Genomic DNA, 12462 nt, shown 5'->3' with positions numbered 1-12462 from the left:
TCTCTTTCCAAAAAGATAAGCTGCTCAAAATCTGAGATTTGCTTTTGAAGCATCTTTGCGTTTAGCTCGAGAGATTTAATCTTCTTTTCGTAAGATTCTCGTTCAGCTCCAAACTTTCTTTCAACTTCCATAATTCTCTTCTTTTCTATCTCCATCTCTTTCTGTGCATCAATTAAAACCTTTTCAGCTTGGGAAACCTTTTCCTTTTCTAATCCCAATAATCTCCTAAACTCAATCAGACCATTCTCAGACTTGTGGAACTTCTCAGTTAAATTCTTTATATCGAAATTGTTCCTTGAAGAGTTCTTCTCAATGAAATATGCACTTTTAACCTCTTATTAAAAAGATCTTTATTCGCTTTACTCCAAGACATCAAATTATCAGTGAAATCATTTTCTACATAGCGGAGAGTGTTCTCGAGTACTTCAAACCTAGACTCAAATGCCTTCTCTATGCTTTCACACTCTTCTTTATAATGTATCTTTAAAACATTGAAAAATACTTGCTTCTTATAACCTTCAACTCTCTTTTCCAAAGCAATAATTGTCGCTCTGAAGTTCTCAGATCCAACTACCATTTAAAAAATTGATCAGTTAAGGATCTATGCAGTGAAATCATATAAAAGAAATATGAACAGTTAAGCTCAAAAAGAATAGAAAAACACTAAAAAATGAAAAACACACACAAAAACAGATATAAAATGATCGAAAAAAGAAAATCTAAACACAAACAAACTAAGAAACCAAAACAGTCCAAGACAATAAACCAAGTCCAAAAACTGAGTCTAGTCCAAACCAATCACAAGAGCAACGCTTTACAATACAGATGTAGAACTAAAAAATATTCTACCTGCACTTGAAATTCTATCCAAATATCCACTTGAATGCTTCTCTTATCAGTTGCTTCAATTGGGCTGCTGTTTTAGACAGTTTACACAATCAACTGTAGAGCTTGCTGTTTCAAAGTCTATGTGATTCCAGAATAAGTTTGCTCTTCTGTTGGAAAACCTTGAACCTGGTATCTTGTTACACCTGTCAAGACTCAAAATCAACAAAACTTCAAATGTAGCTTCAACACAGCTTGAACAATGATGAACAGAGCTGCTTTGTTGTTGTTCTTGTTGTTGTTTTGTTGTTGTTGCTGTTAAAATAGTTGCTGTAACCAATCTGTTTAGCAGAAAAAAAATAACAACTGCTTCAAATATCAATCAATCAACACTCTAAACAGACATCAAAAACAGAACCTTGCTGTTGAAAAAAAATATGTTGAAAATGCACAGAACACATAATATGTTGTACATAAATCTGTAAGTAGTTCACTGTTGTTTCTCTCGCACTTGAGCTGCTGTTGCAGACCTGTTGCTTCAAATCTAAACCTTCTGTTTGAAAGAAAACTGAGCTGTTATTTTGCTGCTGTTTTGAAACCTGAAATACTCAAGACTGAAATTTTCTTCTCCGCTGTTTACGACATTCTTCACATCAACACAGCACAACACAGTACCAAACCTGTTAACAGTCTAATCCGGACAATATGTAAGAGTAAATTTATTACAAGAGCCTAAACCGCACACTGCATGTGTAAACCGGACAATGCATCAAACTTATACCGGTCAATGCATGAGATAAACCGGACAATACATGAGATAAACCGGACAATACAAGAAGTTAAACCGGACAGCAGGTCTTAAACAGCACACTGCACAAATCGTACACTGCATGAGACTAAACTACTCAATGTCATATCAAGAATGTTAAACCGAACACTTAAAATATAAATCTGACACTACTTGAATCTAAACCGGACAATGAATAAAGCTTCTCTGGTCAATGCATGGAAGTTAACCGGACAATACAAATGCTTTTATCCGCTGATTAAATTGCTGCTTTTATCCTCTGGTTAATCTGCTCACTATCACTAAATCGCACACTTCAAATTTGACAACCTGTGACAACCTGTATATTAACCGGACAAAGCATGTGACAGCACAACAAGCTAAACCTGTCAACAACAGCACAGCAGGTGATCTTTAACTGCATGAATAATGTCTGGTTAATACATGAAAGAAAATTCATTACAGCACATGTCATAGCAGTCAATACACAGCAGTCAATAAGCTAATCCGTTCACTGAAGAAAGCTTATCCGATCAATGAAGAAAGCTTATCCGGTCACTACTTGAGATTAAACCACACATGTCACAGCATCTTGTTAAACTTGTCATGGCATGAAGTTTATCCACTGCTTAAACCGCTGGATAAACCGCTGGTTACTTGAGATGAACCTGTCACAGCAGCTTGTTAAACCGGTCAATACTAAAAATATAAACCTGTCAACACATGTATATAAACCTGACACTTGGAATATGACAGCTGCTAAACCGGATATTGCAAGAATAAAATGAAATGCTGTCCGGATATATAATCCGGACAAAAAGTCTTGATTAAAGAGAACTTTGGACAGCTAAGCAATGGAATGATATATAGTTCAAACCTCCGGTCATTAAACCTGACAGCAGTACATATTAATGTAAACCAGACAACATGATGATCAACTAAACCGCTCAAACAAAGGCAACTTACACATACATGACAAACAAAGTAAGATCAAATCAACAAACAAACACAAAAGTTACAAAAATTCATACAAAAATTGGATCAAAATATGATTTGTTATGAATTTTCACATGAACACGAAGAACTTCAAAACAAACAAATCTCATCAAATCTGTAAAAACAATGACCAAAATGCAAAATCACAAGAATAGAAATGAAACACTATGTTAAAACGCACACAACGATCATCATTTTAACAATCAGAAGACCAAAAATGAAAGATTTCCAGAGAAAATTCGAAAAAAATAAGAACACTCAAGAACATAAAAAACACGAAAAATTCCAGAATTTTCAGCAACTTTTGATTATTTCTTCAAGCAAATTTCGCTGCAAACTGGCTTTGATACCAATTGTGTGTCCTGATTTTACTGATCAATCTTCATATCATCACAATCATCATGGCAGATTTGATAGTTCATGTAAGAATACCAAGAACATTTAGAGAGAAAAAGTCAAACTTGTAAGCTCTGGTCAACTCTCTTAATATGTATGATTATTACAAATGAGCTCCTCTTTTTTTCACTAATTACAAAGACTTAACCATATTTATATGGTCAACCTAATAAAGACAAGGTCAAAGTCAAACCTATAAGAAAAGTCAAACACGCTGACTTTTTACAATTATAGACTATTTATAAACTTTCAAGACGAATACAATTAATACTGATTTCTCAGTCCTAACAANCAAATGAGCTCCTCTTTTTTTCACTAATTACAAAGACTTAACCATATTTATATGGTCGACCTAATAAAGACAAGGTCAAAGTCAAACCTATAAGAAAAGTCAAACAYGYTGACTTTTTACAATTATAGACTATTTATAAACTTTCAAGACGAATACAATTAATACTGATTTCTCAGTCCTAACAACTTTCAAGGAAAAGTTGTGGACCGAAGGATACGAAGAGAATTTCTACGTCGAAAGAAGTTTGGAGAAGATGTACCTAGTTACATTAATCTAGACAACTTAGACTAGTTTATTTTCTTTGTAATATTGTCCATGTATTGTAATATACTCACTATGTCTACTTTCAGTGATTAATCTTATATTCTAGAAGTTTTAGACATGTACTGAACAACTTGTAATATTTCCATTGAAAATAATATAAGTGTTTTTGTGCATCACTGAAAAAGATCCCTGAAAAAAGTAATAGGGACACAAGTCTATGAGTTCCAGTGTTACATTTCACATTCACTGACAATCTAGAAGTCAGTGAATAAGCTTTCAGTTTTAGTTGTCCTTCTTGTAACATTTCTTAAATGTAACTTAAGAAAATTCTCCAAATAAAGACTGACTCACTGAAAAAAGTCCCAAGATAGTTAAAAGGGACATGTACTTTATATGTTACTTTTCCTTACTATTATTTTATAAGACAACTTTCTTTATGTTGTCTTGTTATCATGAAATAGGGGAAGATTGTTGATCATCTCTCTCATTAATTTGATGATAATCTTTTTTACCTTACACGAAGTATTTATGTTTCTGCTTTAAGTTCCAGCGATCATCACTAAGTATGGTATGTGATCGCTGAAGAACTTGTAATGTAAATCCAATCAGCGACAACGATACTTCAAGTAGACAAAACTCACACCAAAGAACCTTCAACGAGAGTCGAAGACTGAAACTGAAGAATATAGACTGGTGAGTACGTGATTTGAAGCGGTATTTTGTGACTACAACCTGGTCTACATATGTGTGAAGACTGCCCAAGCCTCAGCAAATGCTGAAGTGACCTTCAGGTTATTCCAGCATTCAGCGATCAAAAGAAGCTTGTTGAGCACGATTGTTTTTTTCTTGTCCTTATACACACAAAGGACAACCCCATACCCTTTTTAAAAGGTGGTACGGTACGGAACTGATAAGTTGAATCTATTACCCACCAACTTTATGAAAGGATGTCTACTCATGAATAGACTTTTGTACTATTCACTGTAGCGAAGGACAAGTCTTCCTCTTAAGGCTTGACACGCGTTCTAACCCTACCACATTGCATTAAATGTGCATTTGATGGAATGGGTATAAATTGTTGTGTTCTATCTCCATGCAGAGATACTCCTCACCTCTACGCTAACTTACTTACGCTTAAGTAAAAGAACACACACATCTAAGAACAAATGCGCTTATCTTCAAGAGCAACTTAGAATCTCTTTGTTGTATTCTAAACAGTTCTTTCCCATATAGAACTTACTTTTCTCTAAGTCTTTAACGGCAATTTTTTTCGTTATTTGCTAAGAATTAGTGTGTAGCTTTAGATTGTTTATTTAGGTTTTATATACTTTATCTTTCTGCAAACAATCTTGTAAAGTCTGTATTGATTCTTCTTTATCAATATATATTTTAAAAAAGAAAAGTTTTATGTGTTTGTATTCATCCCCCACTTCTACAAATTGTTGTACACTTCTTGTAGACCCTAACGTGACCAACAACATACCTTATAGAGAAGAAATATATTTACTTAAGAGTTCAGTAATAGAATAAGAACACTGAATCATTTCACTTACTGATTAATGCGTGTAGCTGAAGGAAATAAACCCTCAGGGTTTAGCATTCCAAGTTCACTAATCAAGATGTCAAATATTTTCTCATCAAGAGGCTTCGTGAAAAGGTCAATGAGTCGGTAATCGGTGAAAATAAGTGAAGTTCAATATTACCATTCATAACATGATCTCTAATGAAATGACATCGGATCTCTATATGTTTGATCTTGAAGTGAAGTATAGGGTTGTTTGCAATCGTATTAGCACTAGTTCTATCACAATAGATAGGAATCTTTGAAAGATGAAGATCGTAGTCATTAAGCTGGTTTTTCATCCAAAGGATTTGGGCACAGCAACTTCCAATGGCAACGTATTCAGCTTCAGTAGTTGATGTGGACACTGAGTTTTGCTTTTTACTCGTCCAACTCGCCAACTTTCCACCAAGAAGCTCACAACATCCGGTGGTGCTTTTCCTATCAATTTTGCAATCTGCAAAGTCACTATTCGAGTACCCTATTAGGTCAAAACCTAAACACTTATGGTACTAGAGACCCAAGTTAGGAGTTCCCTTCAGGTATCTGAAAATGCCTTTTGCAGCAATCAGATGGGATTCCTTATGTTCGTATTGATATCGTGCACATAGACAAGTAGAATACATGATATCTGGTCGACTAGCTATAAGATACAACAAGGAGTCGATCATTCCTCTATAAATAGTTACGTTTACAAGCTTTCCATTTAGATCCTTGTTAAGAGAAAGAGGAGGAGTCATTGGAGTTTTCATAGATGAGCTGCTAGAGAGATCAAACTTTTTCAGCATATCATGGACATACTTACTCTAGTAGATAAAGATACTTTTATCAGATTGCTTGATCTAGAGACCTAAAAAGTACGTTAGTTATCCCATCATACTCATATGATATTCTTTCTTCATGCGATAAGCGAACCAAAAACATAAAGAGGGATTAGTGGAACCAAAAATAATATCATCGACATAAATTTGGACAAGAATGATATGACCATTAACATTCCAAAGAAATAAGGGGTGGTCAATCATTCCATGGATAAATTTCTCATAGAGGAGAAATAATGAAAGGGTATCATACTAGGCATGGGGAGCCTGTTTTAATCTGTAAAGAGCTTTATCCAAACGATAAACATGGTTTGGATACTTAGGGTCAAGAAACCGTGGAGCTTGTTCAACATAAACTTCCTCTTGGAGTTTTCCATTTAGGAAAGCACTCTTTACATCCATTTGATAAACTTTGAAGTCTTTATGGGCAGCAAAAGCCAGGAAGGGTCGAATAGCTTCGAGTCTAGCCATTGGTGCGAAGGTTTCATCATAATCAATTCCTTCTACTTGTCTATAACACTGAGAAACAAGACAAGCGTTGTTATGGGTCAACACACCTTGCTCATCTAACTTGTTGTGATCAACCCATTTAGTACCTATCACAGTTTTTTCAGACGGATGTGGGACAAGATACCAGACTTTGTTCCTATCAAACTCAATGAGCTCCTCTTGAATGGTAATGACCCAGCTAGGGTCTGAGATAACATCATTGATTTTTTTGGGTTCAACTAAGAAAAGGAAGTTGACAAAGTGACAAATATTACCTAGACCACGACGAGTCTGAATACCTGCGCTTGGATCACTAAGAATTTGATGAATAGGATGGTCTTTCGTCCATCGCTAAGCTGGTAGAGGATTATCATCTGAGCATTGATGTTCAGAAACAAAAGATGAGGTTTTAGCTGCAGATTCTTCAGCAATAGGAATAATTGCTAAAGAAGCCTCAGATTCAGCGACGGATAGAGGTTCATATGCTGAGGGCATTTCATTCATTGGTTGATCAGTGTTTGAAGTAGATGGAGGAACGCAACTAATATGCACTACAACAATCTCTAAAGAAGATTCACTTTGGTTATTAGCTGCAACCGGAATGATATGTGGATTATTATCAGCTTCTGGAGAATCAGCGTTGGGTAGATTGCTAAAGGAAGCTTCAGGTTGCCTAGCATGAGAGAACATCCAGTTTTCTAATTCTTCGTCATCATTAATGATGAGTTTAGAATTAGATGATTGAAATTCATTAGAGGCGACAAGAATAGATTCTTCTATTGTCTGTCGGTGTTTGTTGAATACTCCGAAGGTTTTGGATACTGAAGAATATCAAAGAAAGATTCATTCATCAGCTTTGGGATCGAACTTTCATAGTTTATCACGGTGGTTGAGAATAAAACACGTGCAACCAAAGATGTGTAGAAAGCTAAGATAGGGATTTATGTTTTGGAAGATTCGTAAGCTATCTTCTTGAACTCTTAATGATCAATGAAATTTTTTAGTGAAACAAGCAGTGTTTATAGCTTCAGCTCAGAAATGAGTGCGAGGATGAGATTTGCTGAGCATTGATAGAGCAGCCACAATGATTGTTCGATTTCTTCTTTCAGCGACCCCATTTTGCTGAGGAGTTCTCACAGAGGAGAAGTTGTGAGAGATTCCCTTGTTCTCAAAGAAGTTATCCATAGTACTATTTTTTAAATTCAATTCCATGGTCAGTTCTGATAGACCGTACTTTAATATTATTAAGTACTTCTATCCTTTTGATGAACGATATTATTTCTTCGGGTGCTTCACTTTTGGATCTGAGAAAGAAGACCCAAGGGTACCTGGAGTACTCATCAACAATGATGGGTGTATATTTTTTTCCAGCAATGGATTACACGTTAACTGGACCAAGGAGATCCACATACAATAGCTGAAGTAGAGATATCACTAGAGAGATTTTCTTGGACTTGAAGCTAGATCTTGTTTATTTTCCTTTTTCACATGTTGAGCAAAGAGATTCCTTTGCAAAGGTGTGTTGAGAAAGACCATTAATGGGATCATTTGTAGATAACTCGCTGAGTGTCTTGAAGTTAAGATGAGAAAGCCATTTGTGCCACAGCCGGTAGATATATGATGATGCTTTAGAGAGAAAACAACTATTCTTAGTAAGAGGAGAATCTATGTTGATGATGTAGACATTCTCTAGACAAGAACCGGCTACAGCAACTTTATCATCCTTGTCAAAGACATAGAATGAATTCTTAGAAAATTTCACCGTGAAATCTTTATCACAAAGTTGACTGATGCTAAGAAGATTGTGCTTTAGTCCTTCAACATATGAAACACACCTGAAAGTGGTTACACATTTGCTTAATACACGAAAACCTTTGGTATATCCTTTTCTGTTTCCTCCAAAGGTCACAGAAGGGCCTCTTTCATCTTTTTAGTCGATAAGCAGGAATTTGTGTCTAATCATATGTCTTGATTATCCACTTTCGAGACACCAAATGCCTTTGACTTCCTACATAAGGGAATAGTTTAAAAATGCTTTTTAACCATTTTATTTGGGTCCAGCTGTGTTAAAGACAACATCCACTGAAACTGAAGAGCCTTTGTCAGCAGAAGGCTTCACTGAACCTAAAGAAGGGAATACATTGGGATTAGAAACAACCTCTAACGCTAATAGAGTAGAGTCAGTAGGTGTCTTCACTAAACCTGTCGAAGAGGCTTCAGTGGTAAGAGGAACAACAACACCTGACACTAAAGACTTAATGTCATTAGTTGTCTTCACCGAGCCTGAAGAGGAGGCTCCATTGGATTTCTTTACTTTAGCTGTTTTAACAACCTTAGTGGTAGATTACGCCTTGGTAGATTTCTCAGCCTTGGCTACTTTCTTGCCCTTGGCTGGAGGCCTAAACCTTGGTGTTATGTTGTAATTACCAAACAAACTTTCTTTGAAAATAATTTTCCTTTTCATGACAGATATATCAGAATGCATAACATGATGAGCATTAAAAGAAGTAAAAGGTCCAAATTCATCCCATTGACAAAAAGAACAACTCATTTTTCTTTTCTTCATATCAAACATTTCACTGAATGAATATTTCTTTACAGTGTTACTCAGTACAGAACTTGGAAAATGGTTCTTCCTATGCTAATTTGATGATTTATTTGTATCTACAGACGTAGATCCTTTCACTTTCTAGACTCTTTTAAACTTCAATGAATTTTTTGAAACATGAGAAACAAGATCATTAGATTTAGATTTACGATGAACTTTATGTTTCAGATTTTTCTCAGTACTCTTCTTCTGTTTATTTGAATTTCTTTTGGTTTTATTTCTTTTGTAATACACATACTTAGAAACAAGTTTTTCTTTAAAGATCTTTTCACACAATCTGAAGCCCTTTCTCTCATGCAGATTTCCATTGATACCCTTTCTAAACGGGTATCAGCTTTAGAGAACACATGTCAAGCTTAGGCCACCTCTATCAAAAGAAGGCATGATGATCAGGATGATCCGGATCACCATGAGGGGCAGAACAAGAGACAGAGGTTGGTTGAGTTTTCAATGGGTGTTGCGGGTGTTTCTGGGGAGTCTGAATTTGAAGAGATAAGAGAACAAATCCGGTTCAAACTAGTACAAGTGAACGGACTACTGGCCAAAAGATAACTGAAGCTGCAGATCCAATGATCAATCCAATGGTTGAAAAGTCGGTGGTCTCTAGAGTAGAAACAAGGTTGCTACTGGATCTGTCAACCAACGTGGGTTTTAATCAAAAGAGAAAGTGGGAGGAATTAAGGATTACAATGTTAATATTGATAATATTGATGATTTAGGCGACGTGTTCTTTGACTTTGAAGCATACATCGACGAAGATGATCCAATTTTTCCTTTCCAGTCTGAACATCAACCTGCTCCTGAAGCTCCTACTGCAGTTTCTCAAGATGTTTCTGATGCCTCTCGGGTGGTGCCAGATCCGATAGAGATCTTCTAAAAAAACTACGTACCATTTGCATTACGTGCCAATGTCACAGGGTTCGACAAAGCTTGTATTAGAGAATCATATCTTGACTACATCTACTTTGTGGTCTTCGTACGTCGTCGAGAAGTACTGAGTGGAGAAAAGGTACTTGGTATTCAGAATGAAATGTGTGATTATCGTATCGAGTACAAACACTTCTTAAAAGCAAAGCGCCAATTAATTAGTTATGTATGCACCAGGCATCAGATTGTGTCTATCAAGAGTATTGATGCCAACAAACTTTTAAGAGTCTCGTATCCAGTATGATTGTGTCTAGATGTTCAGTGAAGTTGACTTTCCGAATCTCATTCTCGAAGACTTGGAGCATCTATACCACGAGATTCGTGATCTGAAGGTTAGAAAAGAAGGAGTGGTTCTAGGCCTTGAAGCGATAAAGAGATATCTCAAGTGTCATGTCAAGTTGTCTTCGGTTATCGACGTACAGATAGTGTTAGGATCGAATAGCTCAAATTCTTGGTACTAAAACTTACTTGAATGATCGGTTAGACAGTAGTAGAGCAGTGGAAACAGTATCAATCAAACAGGTAGAAATAGTAAGAACACAATGAAGAACAGATGATGAGCACAAAGAGAATTGCTTCAAATGATTTTCAATAGATTGAAAATATCGACGATTACAAATCTGGAAGCACACAAAATACAAAGGCCTACGCTGCTATTTATACAAGCAAGTAACCGTTTCCTGACACGACCTTAAGCTGTCAAATCTGAGTCGTTCTTCTAGAACAAATTACAGACAAGGTCACGTGAAAGTCACATGCAACTAATAAACCTAAGTAAAACGTGCTTAAGATAATCTACACAGAAGACATTTCTGCAGATCCTCTGTGAGACTTCACAGAGGCTCTGCTGGATGAAACTTTGTAGAGCGCAGAAGAAATCTTTCAGAACCTCTGTGGGACATGACAGAGGTTCTGTCATCTTTGACTTGTAACATGGTGTTTTCAGAGGAAAAGTTTCCAGAACCTCTATGATGGATGACAGAGGTTCTGTCACTTGAAACATGTATGATTGAGCTTCTTCTATTGATTGTCCTCTGTTGTCTTCTGTGACAGATCAGCTTCTGTCAGTACTTGCTGTTTTACTTTTTCTMTACTTTTACATTTAAGGAATGAGAGCTAACAATCTCCCCCTAAGTATAAAAAAGTAAATTAAGCTATAAAGTGCAAGAGCATGACTTGATTGAAAGAAATTNAAATTAAGCTATAAAGTGCAAGAGCATGACTTGATTGAAAGAAATTACAAAAGGAGATTAAACATCATCCTCGAAATGAATTGACTTATAAGAAATTACAAAACGTAAAAGATAGAGTTTGATACAGGCCATATACTATTACAGAGGTTTAACCAACTTTAGATTTTGGGAAGTCATCTACTGGATGGATCAAATCTGTCTTGATGGTTTTGTAGACTTCAAATATCCATTCTCTGAAGTTGATTTGAATTTTGATTGACTCCAAGATCTTTGACACTTCATTCGCCCTTAGATGCCCTTTATCAAGTTCTGCAGCTGCCATTCTGAAGATCCATTCAAGTGTCTCTGTCGAAAACTTGTGTGTCTTTGTTGGATCATAGATGCGCAGGATTTTGTCTTTGTCCAAAAACACAAATCCATAAATGGGGTTATGAATGATGGTGTTTGGTGAATGCCTATGAATCCAACTTGGCCTGCTGTTAGGAGGAGAAATTTTTAGATCTTGTTGGACAAACCTCATTGCAAGCTCGAAGTCCTTCTGGCTATAGTATTTGACTTGTGCACGCATAACTTCTATCAGCCTTATGAGCGAGATGGAATAGGTAGACCTCCTTTCCATGTAGACGTTAAGTATTTTGTGCATGTAAAGGACATCATACACACAAAAGATAATGGAAGTCAGCGTATGTGAACTTGTAGAGATTTCCATCCTTCCTTTTTACGATAAATTGAGCAAAGAGGATAGACTTCTTTAGTAGAGTCCTTGGAGAGATAGTCACAAGTGAAGCAATAGGAGTCTCTATGAAGACTTGCTCACGCGGCCTTATAAGTCTGGAGAACTTGAATTTGGCGAAGGCAGAAGGAATTCCGGTGACCACAGGATCATAAGGAGGTTCAATGTCTTTGGCAGAGTACTTCCACACAAGAATTTCTTCTGGGGTAGAAAAAGGCTCTGTAGGAGGTTTAGGGAATGGAATCTTGCTCAACGACTCGAAGATTTCATCCACCCTTCCTGTTGTGGGGAGCTCTGCCATCTTGGTTTCATCTTCCTCTAGTATGGGCCTCTGTGTTGACCCCTCTGCAAGAATAGGTTTTACAGATCCCTGCAGAGTGTCAAACGTACCTGTTGATGTTTCTTGGACTGATGGGAACTTTGATGACGTACCCTCCCCTGCTCTGGGGGGCATGAATATTGGAGCTCTGCCTTTTCTCGCTTGATCCTCTGCCTTAGGCATCTTCAAAACACGTAGCATTTATGGGTCATTTTTGTATAAATCTTCATCGATTTTAGCCTCTGAGCTTG

Source organism: Cynara cardunculus (assembly GCF_001531365.2).
Source record: "Cynara cardunculus var. scolymus isolate 2C chromosome LG 2, CcrdV1, whole genome shotgun sequence".
NCBI lineage: Eukaryota > Viridiplantae > Streptophyta > Magnoliopsida > Asterales > Asteraceae > Cynara > Cynara cardunculus.
Note: the sequence above shows the minus strand (reverse complement) of the source record.